Source organism: Caretta caretta, chromosome 3, assembly GCF_965140235.1.
Source record: "Caretta caretta isolate rCarCar2 chromosome 3, rCarCar1.hap1, whole genome shotgun sequence".
NCBI classification, from domain to species: domain Eukaryota; kingdom Metazoa; phylum Chordata; order Testudines; family Cheloniidae; genus Caretta; species Caretta caretta.
Genome location: NC_134208.1, coordinates 197,220,084 through 197,234,283, shown reverse-complemented (window position 1 = coordinate 197,234,283; position 14,200 = coordinate 197,220,084). Strand labels below are relative to the sequence as shown.

The 14,200-nt window shown below is 45.1% G+C and overlaps 1 protein-coding gene across 1 annotated transcript in view; it reads left to right on the top strand.

The window, feature by feature from the left end:
• The window catches only part of LOC125633405 (uncharacterized), a 146,195-nt gene that overhangs the window by 114,881 nt on the left and 17,114 nt on the right, over positions 1-14,200 (top strand). The window contains exons 2-3 of the mRNA XM_048842639.2: positions 1,012-1,073; positions 13,981-14,020. The gene's annotated coding sequence lies outside the window, so the exon portion shown is untranslated. The remainder of the gene's footprint in view (positions 1-1,011; positions 1,074-13,980; positions 14,021-14,200) is intronic.

Here is a 14,200-nt window from a genome sequence, read left to right as displayed (position 1 = left end):
TGGTAACACACGTAGACAGCCGGGGTTTAAGAAAGGGGGAGCAGGGAGGGGGGAAATGAGAACACCACCTCCCCTCCTGGAGCAGAGGGGAGATCCCCTCCCACTCCCTGGCCTGGCTTAGCAGCAGCTCCCCACACAGCTCTCCCTCCTCTTCCAGGTCTGGCTGACCAGCAACTCCCCCTCCACGCCCAGGTCTCGCTGAGCAGCAGCAGCTCCCCTCCTCTCCCTGGCCTGGCTGAGCAGCAGCAGCTCCCCCTCTTTCTTGGCAGGAGCACTGAGAGCTCCCCCTGCCCCCATTTCTGCCACTGTAGAAAAGCCCTTAAGAAATAATGGAAGGGTTCCCCAAATCGCTTTCATCCAGAAGGCAGCGTCCAAGTGGAGAAAGATTTTCCTCTGTGCTCTCAGCTCAGAAAGTCCAAGAACGTTCCGTAGGCTGTTTATGTCTCTACCACGCTGAAGCCACAGACGCAATTCCTGCTCTAGGCCAGCGACGTCACAGCAATAAATTCCCAGGGCTTCACCGTGACATATATAGGTGAGGCCTGTAGGGGACAATGTTTTAGGGGCCAGATGGTGGTTGGTCCCTGGACAGGTTCCCAAGGAGCTTTCCCCCACCCCAGCTTGTGTGACAGGCTCTGTTGCACTCTCCTGACCGCACAGACGATGATCCCTGATAGAGCTGTTTGGGGCACTCCATGCTAAAAGAGGCAGGGAAGAGGTAGGATTATGTCCCTGGCTCCCTTCCATACCATCTAGCAGAGCTGATCAGCTGCACAAAGGAGCACCTTCTGCATACTCCTAAAAAATGATGAGTTGGGGAGTGCTGGGGAGCTCTCAGGTGCACAGTCTGGTCCTAAGACCCTGGCCAGGTTTGTAATAATAATAGCACCCCGGCTTAGCTGTCCTACATCACAGATCCTCTTCTACTGCATGCTGTAGCTCACGAAAGCTTATGCTCAAATAAATTTGTTAGTCTCTAAGGTGCCACAAGTCCTCCTTTTCTTTTTGCAGATCCTCTTCAGAGCACTTTGCAGCCAGCCATCAGCCAATTCATCCTGACAACCACCTGGGAGGTAGGTAAACAGGACTGTTCTCTAGCTTTGGAATTCAGTCATCGGTACTTTCACACAGCATCCCACCTATTCAGACAGAAAGAGCTAACGAGATTTAGCATCACACCAGACTAACCAAAACGTTCAAGGGAAGGAATACAAACCACACATAGAAATTGCAGAAACAACTGCTAATCATTTCCCAATAGGGACTGAGTCATCACTTGACTTCTCCATTGTGTCCTCTGAGGTCAAAGTCACACCAGCATAAAAACAAGTAGCGCAGGGGTGAATTGGGCCTAGAGTTTCTAAGATAGCCACTGAAAATGAGCAAATGTGGGCATTCGCATTTCCCTTCATAAAATGAAAACAAGTGACATAACAGAAAGGAGTTTTCCCTCCTGACACGGAGCTGGTATTGAGAGGCATTGGAAAAACACTAAGCCGGGTCTGAGAGATCCACGCTGTTCTAAAGTAAAGCAACTAGTTTCCAACAGTGACACCTTGTGCTAGACTGTAGAAGCGACATGCAGTTCTAGTAGAATGCTGTGCTTTGGTATCAGGGCTCTTTTATTAGGGACACTGCTCTGTTGCTGAAGGGTCCATGAAATAAAAGGTTGCTCTTAAATGGGCCTGCAAGGGTCTTTGCCTGCTTGATGGGAACACTATGTTTCTCTATCACAAAATATCATGGATGAGTAGAACAGTGCAAGGAACAACAATTCCTATGCATTTTACTCTGCTTTAAATGTTAGTGAAGGCACTGGCTTCATAATTACATTTAGAGAGAAGAAAAAAATCACATAGCAAAAATAAAGGTATCAACTGGAATTTGTCTCCTACAGACAATACATTGCACTTAGCTAGCACCTTCCATTCAAACATCCCTAAGTGTCTGTAGTGGCCCATCTTCCTTTAGTAATAGTGACAATTCCTTGCTGACCGTGTAGGATTTTATGGCCTAGTGGGGGTACAGGAGGGGAAAGCTGTAACATAGCTATGAGTGATGTTATGTACAGAGAAGCTGTAGGGGAGGTTGCTATGTGAAGAATATCATTCTCTTTCAATGGGTTAGGCTTCTCTTTTTGTAAAGCTCCTTCTTTTCCTTTCCTTACACTGCTCTCCTGGTGCTGTTATTTCAATCTGTTTCATCAGCTACCACAAGACAGTAGTGTACATAAGAATGGCCACACTGGGTCAGACCAAAGGTCCATCTAGCCCCAACAGGCAGTCATCAAGTGACCCATCCCCTGTTGCCCGTTCCCAGCTTCTGGCAAACAGAGGCAAGTGTACTGGGTTACATCCAGAAAGGCTAGAAGCTTAATATTTAAAGGTAAAAATAAAAGGGATGAGGGCTTCTGGAGAATACTACAGTGGCTGTGGAAAGGACCTAAACCTGCGACTTTGTTTCTCTGTGATCCTTCCAGGTTCATAGTCTCACTGTATATTACACTGGGACTGAATTTGCACAGAATTGAAATGTTCAGCGTGCGTATCAATGCTATACCCACTTCTATGTAAATAAATACTCAGTGCAAATTTTCTCTTTTCCTTTGTTATGTATCAATTCCAGGCAGAGCACTTCAGGGCAATTAACAGCTGCTTTCTGGGATCCTAAAGGAAATTCAGAAATGTGGGTCATCTTATGCAATATGACAGCAAGATCTGTGATCTACTGGTCTAAGTACAGGACCGGGAGACAATGGGAGACAGCGTCATACCCTTATGGTCCCTTGACATCTATAAAATCGGTGGAGCAGTCTAAAGCGGCCCTGAAAGTCCTGGGTCTGGCTGGGGGAGGGTTCCCCAATACGGACACTTTGGAAGACTGACATCGGAGGACCCACTCCCTGCCTCTTGTGTAGGGGGCATGCTGGGGGCCAGAGGGGACATGTGAGGCTATGGCAATCAGCACTGCAGCCCACAGGGCAGTCCCAGGGAGGATGCTGCAACTTAGGCTATGGCTACACTAGAGAGCTTACAGCAGTGCAGCTGCATCGGATTGCTGTCTCGTCAGCTTAACTATTCCAGCCCCTGCGAGCGGCGGGAGCTACATCAGCGGGAGCAGCTCTCCCACCAACATAGTGCTGTCCACACTGGCACTTATATCGGTGTAACTTATGTCACTCGTGGTGGTGGTTTATTCACCGACATAAACTGTAGTGTAGGCATAGGCTTAGACAGGCCCCCAGGGCTGTCTGAATTACGCTGGGGACTTCTACAGCTGCTGCAGCACTCCAGGATGGGGTAGGAGCAAGGCTGGCTTAAAGTCACCATAGACTTCCCCTACCCCTCCTTCGGCTGTGAGTTGAGCACAGCACAGAATATCACCCAAGACCACCAAAGATGTAATTCCATCTCTGACACATACAGTGTGGCCTTGGGCAAGCCACTTACCTTCAGTGTCCTCAGATGTAAAATAGTAATCGTACATAATTACCTGCCTCACAGGAGTGTTTTGAGAATTAGTTAATGCTGGCTCAGCATTTTGTAGCTGAAAGGGCTGCTAAATAGTGTTTATCCTTTTAACACCAAGGCACAAACAGGAGGAGTTAAAGGTAGGATTCTGAGGTCCCTAAAAGAAGACCTTATCCTTATTTATTTATGTAGGGTGAGTTCTGACCTTTCATTGCATGTCAGCATGTTGTTTCGTATTTAACTGTTTCTATGAACCAGCCAGAGGCCTAGCTAAGAAGGACCTTTATGATCAATAAGACTCTAAAATTATTCGCATTCACATTTTAAAGGTGAATTGTAAAGAAAAAATATATAATTCACTAACCTCCTGAATATGAGCTTGACCCAATGTTCATAGAAGTCAATGGAAGCATTTCCATTGACTTTAATGAGCCTTGAATCAGGGTCTATGTGCTGGATACCCCTATTAAGCAGGTGAAGAATACATTCAGCAAGCAACTACATTCAAATTACCATTTTTATTCATTTTGGTCCTGTAATGATGCAGCGGCTAGTTCCATGCTGCTATGGTGTTCCACAGTGCAGTGTTCTGAGAGGGGACAGGTACCAGCGATCTCCACTGTCCGTGGTACCAAGCTACAGGGACTGAGGCAAATTCCGCTTTTTCCCTACATAGACTGGGTATCACTAGTCATTTTTAAAACTTCATTATATGGCCTTATGGTTCCAAAGCCATTAGGTCTGGCGTGAATGCTCAGAGCTCCTTTGCCCAAATCCTCTTTCAGGCTGTCTCCCACTAGGCTTTTAAAAAGTCTCTTCACTTGACCATTTGTATTTTGCCCTAGCACGACCTTCCGGTGCCATTACCCACAAGGCTTCTGCATCACTTAGCATTGGCATTGCTTCTATCAGAGCAACACACCTCGGCAGCTGGGCATGGGATCTCCAGCCACTCTCTTTTCTGCATAATAGCTTATTAGTTGGCTAAGTCTGCTGTTCCCATGGGTTAGCCAGTTGGCCTGGAGACCCACAAACAAGCGTGTGGGGGGACACAAGCAGCTTCCACACTGTTCTCTGTAAATAGCCTGTTTATGGGTTGGCATCAGTGACTGGATTGCAGTGACTCATTTAGTACTTTTTGGGCAAGTCTGGCACATCATTTGCATGCATTCCCACTACAATTAGGGATCTCAGCTCACTCACACATTGCAGGTCACTTGATGGTATAAAACAGCTTTTTATGATGCCAGCCATGATGTTTATGACGCCAGCCAAATTTGAACCACTAGTTTAGATGTGAAAACTCTGGGTTATAGTTCAAATCCCAAAAGCAATCCAGTCCTCCCCATCCCTCATGCTGTTATCTGGTGTATGATTTTTGACGAGTGAGTTGTGAAACTAGCACAAATTAAATTACATTAACGAGCTGTAAACATCCTATCCTGTAGCTACAATCTAACCTTGGCGCTAACATCTAGCTCAGAGGTTGGCAGCCTTTGAGAAGTGGCTTGCCAAATCTTCATTAATTTAAGGTTTTGCGTGCCAGTAATAAATTTTACGTTTTCAGGGGCCCCCCTGACAGAATCCCAGACTGACAGCGGGCTGAGTGGTGCCGGCAGCCGGGACTCCGGCAGGCAGGGGCCAGCGGACGGAGCCCCAGACTGGCAGTGGGCTGAGCAGCTCAGCCCACTGCCGGTCTGGGGTTCTGTCCGCCGCCCGTGCTGCCGGTCTGGAGTCCCGGCCGCCAGCCCCACTCATCCCGCTGCCGGCCTGGATGGACGGAACCCCGGGCCGGCAGTGGGCTGAGTGGGGCCAGCGGCTGGGACCCTGGCTGGCAGGGCTGGCGGATGGAACCCCAGACCGGCAGCGCACTGAGCTGCTCAGCCCGTTACCAGTCTGGGGTTCTGTCTGCCACCCGCACTGCCTGTCTGGGGTTCTGTCCGCCGGCCCCTGCCAGCCGGGGTCCCGGCCGCCGGCCCCGCTCAGCCCGCTGCTGGCCCAGGGTTCCGTCCATCCAGGTCGGCAGCGGGCTGAGCAGGGCCGGCAGCCGGGACCTGGGCTGGCAGGAGAGTGCCACTAAAAATCAGCTCGCGTGCCGCCTTTGGCACACGTGCCGCAGGTTGCCGACCTCTGATCTAGCTTATCATAGTTGGTATTATTAGCAACCAACTCTACTTTAATGGATATCTGTGTTGGATCATATTAAAGAAGTTCTGTATTAAAATCACAAATGAGTTTGATTCCCCATAGTTTAAATTCCAGGGTATTACTAATTAAGAGGTCTCTTGGTTTTTGGTACTGTTTCTCTCCCTCTATGTGTGAAACTTGCAAGCTGCTAATTGTGTTAGTACATTCTAAGACAGAGTCTGTTCTCAAAGCAATTCGCACAGAGAGAGACTCAAAGCAATACTCTGTAACAACAGAAACAGCACCCAGAGACTCCCCACCCTTTTGTTGTATTAACAATTGTGATTAAAATAGAGATAGAGGATGTATGTGGATGCTTGGTGTGGATAATAACTGAATGAACAGGGAGGTGCCAGCCTAAGAATCCAGTGTCCATCGGCTGAAGAAGGCGTCAAATGGAAATAACCAGAGGACCCCCGGAGGGCAGACTGGAATTCACCCAACAGCCTCAAGAATGGGAGAACCAAAGAACAAGATAACATCTGGCAGCACGGAGCCGTCAGGAATGTGCTATCTGCTGATTGATTCAGCAACAGCATGATGAAGAAATTCCCAAAGACTGGCATAGGAAGAAATTCCTATAAAAATGGACTCTAGAAAGTGAGAACTTTGGGGGTCTGATTCTGCAAACCAACTTCCAGGAGCATCAGATGAGCATCTGACAAGGCCCTGCTCCCTCCTCATGTCCAGGCCACCTGGCCAGTGGCTTGGCATGAGCAACTCTAAGGCTGGTAACTAGGATAACAACCTTGCAGAACCTGTGTGTGTGTGTGTATGAACGAATGTGTGAATAAATATGAGATTGAATGGAATGTTATAGCTATAACTAACTGCTTACTATGATTCTTTCTGTATTCACAATAAATGTGGTATTTTGCCTTTTTCCCTTTAATAATATCCTGCTGGTTGGTCCCGGCCACCGGCCCCGCTCAGCCCGCTGCTGGCCCAGGGTTCCGTCCATCCAGGCTGGCACCGGGCTGAGCAGGGCCGGCAGCCGGGACCCGGGCTGGCAGGAGAGTGCCACTAAAAATCAGCTCGCGTGCCACCTTTGGCACACATGCCGCAGGTTGACGACCTCTGATCTAGCTCATCACAGTTGGTATTATTAGCAACCAACTCTACTTTAATGGATATCTGTGCTGAAGAGATTTCCAAATAACATAGGTTTCCACACAGTCTGTAGTTCTCATACTTTTGGACCCACTTTACCCAGCTTTCTTGATGCTGGAAAAATGCCTACCCCCCCATCGAGAAAGATAGAAGAAAAATCCCCCTTTAAAAATATCCTACTACTACTGACAAATCAGGATACTATTCTAAGACTGTGTTGCTAATCATATGCAGCTCATCCATTTCACAATGCCTGGAACTTCGCCACATCAGGAACCGCTGTTGTAGGTGCTCTGTCAACAATTTTTTTGCTTGCATTCAACAGTCTTCATTTCAGACTAACCTTGCCAACCGATCAGAGCTGAAAAGAAACAGATATTCTCCTAGCGAGGAACGCGGACTTTAAATAACCCACTGCATACCAGTTTCAGCTCTACTTTGGAGCCAGGTCCTTGTACACTGGCACTGTATATTTATGTGGTTTGCTAACAAAGCTAGTTATTGCTGTTATACAACTTACTGTCCTCTCAAGAACGTGCATTCTGTCTCATTTTTTTTATAGAGAAAACATACAAGTGTTAAGCTTCTTACTTGCCATTAAAAATGATTCAGCATGTAAATATGACAAATTTCAGGAGATTACCATAGCTAATCTTTAAGCAAGACTCTGCCTTGCCACAATTCTATGACTTCCTCTCACAGCTAATGAGTGCCCTGTCTTCCAGCTCTGGGAAAATAAACAATAGACTGTTGACAAACAATTGCTTGAAATTATCAGAAAGCCCCGAGAAAACAGCTTCACTGTAGATTTCTGTTCCAAAAAACATCATGCTTGTTTATTTTATGTATTTATCTGGCAGGAAAAACTAAAGCACTAATTCATTCTGGAATCTGAAGACTGTAAAATGTGGCCAGGCTTTATTTAGTGGCATTACAAAAGATATTAAATAATAAAAAGTGGATAAAGCTATGTCATGTACATGGAAACTGGAGACTCATTCCTTTAGTATGTTAAAACTACTCTATACATAGCCTAATGACTATATTACTAGGAACAATTCAGAAGGATGGAGTAGGGCCCAGATCCTCAACGGTATTTAGGTCCTAAGTCCTGGGCCAAGGTGACCAAGGTTTGTCAAGTCAATTATCCATGCATTAAAGAGTCACACAATATCTCTTGAGAAATCTTTTATATTTCATTATATCTAAGATCGCTGAACTTTGCAAACCTAAAACCATTCCAGCTAACCAATGAAGCAAAGAAATGGGAGTTGCAGTGGATGCTTAACTCAGGGTAGTAAATACAGAGGTCTCCCAAGAGGGAATAATTTTGCATATGTGTATAAGAAAGTAACTACTATAGCCACAAAATAATCAACAAAAAATTGAAAGCCAAACTGTGTGTTGGAGTAAATGAGCATAGCTCTTTTGGGCTGTCCCCATTTACAACTGCATAGACATTGGCCCAAAGTGTTTCTTTTAGCTCTCGCTTAGAGCAGGTTGAATTTTTTTCAGTGAAATTCATCCTCATTCTGCCTTGCAGTACCTCCCTCCAAGATCTTTGGACAAATCTGCCGCAAGGCCTACCTTGGAACCGTGTAACTCAGTCCAATCAACTTTGAATTAAGTTATCATTAGCTGTTTTCAGAGTAGCAGCCGTGTTAGTCTGTATTCGCAAAAAGAAAAGGAGTACTTGTGGCACCTTAGAGACTCACCAATTTATTTGAGCCTAAGCTTTCGTGAGCTTCAGCTCACTTCATCGGCTGCATTAGCAAGTGTCAACTTGGAAGAACCATGTTTAAGTCAGCAATGTAAAAAATATTCAGTATTTTTCATATCACAGAGACTATTGGTCTTTGACTCCCCCAAAATATCAAAAATCCACACATAGAAGACCACTTGTGAGAAAGCAGACATGGTCTTATCTGGGTCAAATGTCCTAAAAAGACACATGCAGTGTTGTTGTAGCCGTGTCGGTCCCAGGATATTAGAGACAAGGCGGAGGAGGTAATATCTTTTATTGAACCAACTTCTGTTGACGAGAGAGACAAGCTCAGAAGCTCGTCTCTCTCCCACCAATAGAAGTTGGTCCAAGAAAAGATATTACCTCCTCCACCTCGTCTCTCTACAAGACATTGTCTCGAGGTTATGAAAAATTCAAATAAAACCCTTCTAAAAATAACTAATGGGAAAAGGTTCAGCCCAACCAACCAAAAAATCTGTTGCTCAAACATTTATTCATCAGCAAAATAAAAATAAACTCAGACTTATGATAAATGTCATCGTCGACGCTTTCTCATTTACTAAGCTAGAAACTGAGAAATGTTCTTATTCTTTCTGCAAACAAACCAATTGCAGTGAACTTCCTATTTTTTAACGAGGCTATAGGTCACACAGCTTATGAAATCTAAATCTTGATATGAAACGGTTGCTTTAAAGCTCATCAAGATGAAACCCATTTAAAATATTAATTTTAAAATTTTATTTTGGGTCTGTGCACCCATACAAGCTATTCTCCACAAAACCAGCAGTTACCTCTTCAAGGGCACACATGTAGTACAGAAGCGCAAGAGAAGAGACAGTTCATATTTTCGAGAGTGCAAAGATTACACACATGATTATGGATGGAGAAATCTCACAGACAGAAAAATTCCAGATTCTGATGGAAGTTTTAACTGAAAGAGCCAGACATATGCATCCACTGACAGCAACCAGAAAAATGAAGATAGAAGAGGAATGACAGATTGTGAAATATATTTATCTATAAAGCAGGAATAGCCTGGCTGATTGCAACCTCCTTCTTTCTGGCTTTGACAAATGCCATTAATCCCCCTTTTTCCCTCAGTCTATTTTAAACGCTGCTGAAAAGACCATCTCCTTGGCTTGTTGTTTCAAGCTTATCACTCCCCTAAATCTCTGTATCCCTCCATTGGCTCCCCATTCTCCGCAACATGAAACACATTATTTTCCGTTATTTTAAAAGCCCTTCATGTTGGATCCCCACCCTGTCTATCACCCCCTATATTCTATTCAGTCATTGACTCCCACTTCCATTCCACCAGTGATACCTTTGTCAACCATCAGCTCAATATTCCCACAAGCTCCTTTGTGCTTTCTGCCAGGCCACTCCTTTTGAATGGGAGGAGCACCCTGTAAAAATCTGCAAGGTCACTACACTATCCTTCTTCAAATCTCCTCATAAAACTCACCTCCGTTGTGACGCCTATAAAAGCCTTGATAATGATTAGAGAGCTAGTGTACTTTTAATCACTGCTATAACCTCAATGTTACCTTGTACCTCCCCTCACCCCGCTGATGCAGCCACCTGCTGTCTCTTGTCTTTGGGACAGGGACTGTTTTTTTGTTGTTGTATGTGCGGACAGAGCCCAGGACAATGGGGAAACTAGTGCAATATACATACTAGAAAAGCCGAGTCCTAACATCTTAAAATGGGGAAGCTGAGCCATGGTGGGTGAATTCCTTATCCCCGAAAGAAATTAAACTTTAGCTTTTCTGATTAGACTCAGTTATGAATGGGTTAAGTCCATACCTCAACGTCAGCAGAGCACACAGACCCTGACTGAGACTTACACACATGCTTAACTGTAAACCCTGGGAGTATCTCTAGTTCTGTAGGGGTATTCACAGGGTGTACAGTTAAGCACATGCCTAAGTCTTAGCAGGATCAGGGTCTTAGCATCCAAACAATCCCCTTCCAGGGTTGGGACAGGGGGAAGTGGGGGGGGGGCGGGGGCTGGATTTGTTGACACAATATGAACTTCAGCCTTGACCTTGGCTGTCCCTAAGGTTTTCTCTAATCCTTTTTCTATCCTAGATCCCTAGTTGTCTCTCCACTTAGCGCAGGGGTGGCCAACCTGAGCCCAAGAAGGAGCCAGAATTTACCAATGTACATTGCCAAAGAGCCACAGTAACACATCAGCAGCTCCCCCTCACTTCCCACCCCGCCCCTCCCAGCACCTCCTGCCCGCCCACCAGCAGTCACTGCCCCTCCCTCCCTGCACCTCCCAATCAGCTGTTTGGTGGCATGCAGGAGGCTTGGAGCGGGAGGAGCGAGGGCACAGCAGGCTCAGGGGATGGGGCGGGAAGGGGTGGAGTGGGGGCAGGGCCTGTGGCAGAGCCAGGGGTTGAGCAGTGAGCACCCCCCGGCACATTGGAAAGTTGGCACCCGTAGCTCCAGTCCCAGAGTCGGTGCCTATACAAGGAGCCACATATTAACCTCTGAAGAGCCGCACGTGGCTCCGGAGCCACAGGTTGGTCACCCCCGACTTAGAGAATCAGTACCACCTCCTTTGTGTCCTGGGTGGAGGAACTAAACTACACCTGTCAGCGGTTGTATCAAATGTTCCAACAGCTGCCAACACCCTCCTGATCCTGGCTGGAAGTCTTCCCTCAGGACTAGAGCAGTTCGTTTTCTTCAGGGAAATCCGATGAAGTGAGCTGTAGCTCACGAAAGCTTATGCTCAAATAAATTGGTTAGTCTCTAAGGTGCCATAAGTACTCCTTTTCTTTTTGCGAATACAGACTAACACGGCTGCTACTCTGAAATGTATCGAGGGAATGTCGCCTCCTTTTCAGTTTGTGAGTTATCAACAGACAGACTTTTTACTTTTACACATTCGCTTGTTATTTGTAAATGTCCGATGAACAATTTATGAGAACATAACTCAGCCTTTGGGCTGTTAGCGAGCTATTTGCTTTGTCTAAATCTTCAGCCATACAGAATCGAGGATTGGTGGTGTGACTGGTCAGTTGCCATCTATGCTCCTTAATAGGCTGCCTGCTGTTTTATACAGAGGAGGGGAGTGAAGAACAAGGAGCTGTATTTGCACACCAATCCTGTCTCCTACAATTCCTGAAATCCTTGCCCACACTTCACTCAGTCATTATTCATGCAAAACTCCCAGTCAACCAGTGCCTGACATCCACTCTTGGGCAAACTCTTTTTTTAAAAATAATTTTGCCCAAACTAGGATTTCAGGTTTTGGGCCCTGATCCAAAGCCCATTCAAGGCAATGGGAGTTTTCCCATTTATTTCAGTGGGCTTAGGATCAGGCCACTGTCCCTCAGTTTAGTTCAGTTTGTCTTTGTCCCCCCCAATGTGTATTTGTGCTGTTGCCTTCTGCTGAATGGAATGTCAGACTTGCTCAACTGTGTGTGGTCCAGTCACACTCTAGTGGCTAAGTACCGACACCTTGAAAGTATGACTGATCTAATTACTCACTGGAGACTGCAGGCTTCAGAGAGTATAAAGTTGAAGCCTTAATAATGTTTCTCACATGTAACATTGTGTATCTCTTTGTCCCCTCTACTGACTTAAATGTTGATGTGTCTTCTACTGTGCTCAAGAAAATGGTCCTTGCCTTTCAACATAGGCGCTACAGCCCAGAACCACAAAGATATTAAGACTCCTAACATCTATTGATTTCAGTGGATCTGGTCCTAGAGGCCTATATATTTAGATCCAGATGTCCTGGGTTTGATCCTTGCAGGTAATCTGGCCAGGGCACTACTGCACCACCATGAATGTTTCATAGGTTACTTCTAATAAGTGTTACGATCATTATAAGTGCCTTTAATTTCAAACAACTTACAAATTGCTATAAGCAGGGATCACTTCGCCTGCCAATGAAATATAACCACCCCTGAGCTAAAGTACAACTGCTTAGGTTCTGATCCTGCCCTGAGCTCCATGCAGGCAGCCCCTGTGCCCCCAATGGAGCCCCACTGAAGTCAATGAAGCTGTGGGCAGGTGGTGGAATTTTCAGACTAAGGGCGTAAATGAGTTAGGCCCTGATCCTGCATGGAGCTGTGCACAAGTGCAGGGATCCACCCACACAGAACTCATTGCAAAAGCAGGGCCATCATCTTTACCTTCGAAGAACCAAAATTATGATTGACCTTTTAAATTGACACTATCAAGTTAACAACTCTAATTGCCTTGTGTGGGTTACCAATGACATGTTAAGAGTATTACAGCATAAAGAATTTTAAACGTCTAATTTACACGTCACTATTCAAGCTAGTTGCTTTTTGTGCTTCAATCAGTTTATACAATGAGATAAGATTCACTTGTATTTCAAGTCTGATTCCCTTTCTCATCCACTAGCATAATGCTGCCATGCCTGGGCTACAAACACAGTAAGGGAAAGATGTAAATCTCAGCTTTCACTGACAGCTGGTTTAAAAATGTTATTGAAAACACTGATGTTTATAGTAGGTTTTATAAAAACTTAATTGATTTTTTTCTAATTTTGCCCCCCAACCTGCTTAACTGTATGGATGTGAACAGTCCCCATTAACTACTCAGGTGTGTAGAGTTAAGCATATGTCAAAAATGTTTACAAGGTCAAAGTCTTTGTTTGGTATAAACCTCCTGACAGTGTCCCTTTAAATGTCTCATTGAAACACACAGCAAAATCCTCCAACAGCAGGAGAGAATCTTTAAATATGCATTATAGTTCATTCCAAATGAGAGAGCTCGCCTCCTCCTAGTGAATGCTACTTGGCAGCTCTGATTAGATAATAGATAACACCTGAGTAGACAGGATGTGTATAAATTAATTAACTCTCCCCCTACCCCTTCTATAATAAGGGGGTATTTCCCAAAGAGGGAGGGTGAGCTGATGAACCAGGAAATCTATAGCAACAGAGTTTGTTGTGCTAACTGTGTCTGGGGAGACCTGGTTGTTTATTCTTTGGGTGGGAGTTCTGGTTTGTTTTCTTTCTAATGTAGGTTCTCAGTAAAGCTTTGCCATGAAACCTTTGTTTTTCTCAGTATTTCTACTCCTCCTATTCTTTTCTTCCTTGAGACAGGGATTTAATGAGCAGGTTCACTTGGACTTAGTGAAGTCCAGCCCCAATGTGAATAAAGCTGAAGGGAGGGTAAGTACTAGAGAACAGTAGAAGGCTTGTCCATGTTTGAGTATCGCCATGTAGACACCCCATAATGCAGTAAACTAAACTCTCTAGTATCCTGTCTTTGTTCCTCTATAAATCCTACTTTCCTCTCTATTCCTCATACACCATAGATGGAAGCTAGAAACCATCAAAGCTAGTTTTCTAATACCCTAGCAGAGGCAGTGATCAGCTGCTACAAGGTTTTGGTTTAAGTGACCATGAGTAAGGAGAAAGCTGTGAACACCTTCAGTGGCTTTTTCCTGTAACAAGAACTAACCCTCTATTTTCTTTACAGGCAAACAGTTCCCTGCAAGAGTCTCAACAGCTGAAACCAGGTAAGAATTAAATTTTTAACTACACCATTATTGTTTAGAGCAAGTAAGCTTTCAGTTAAATCCAAAATTTTTGCATGTTCCCCAGGATTTGGAATAAAGGCTAGCAGTAATAAAGATGGCTGCAGAACTTGTATATTGCAGAGTGGTATTTAGGGGCACCTTACCTCAGGAGCTAGGGAA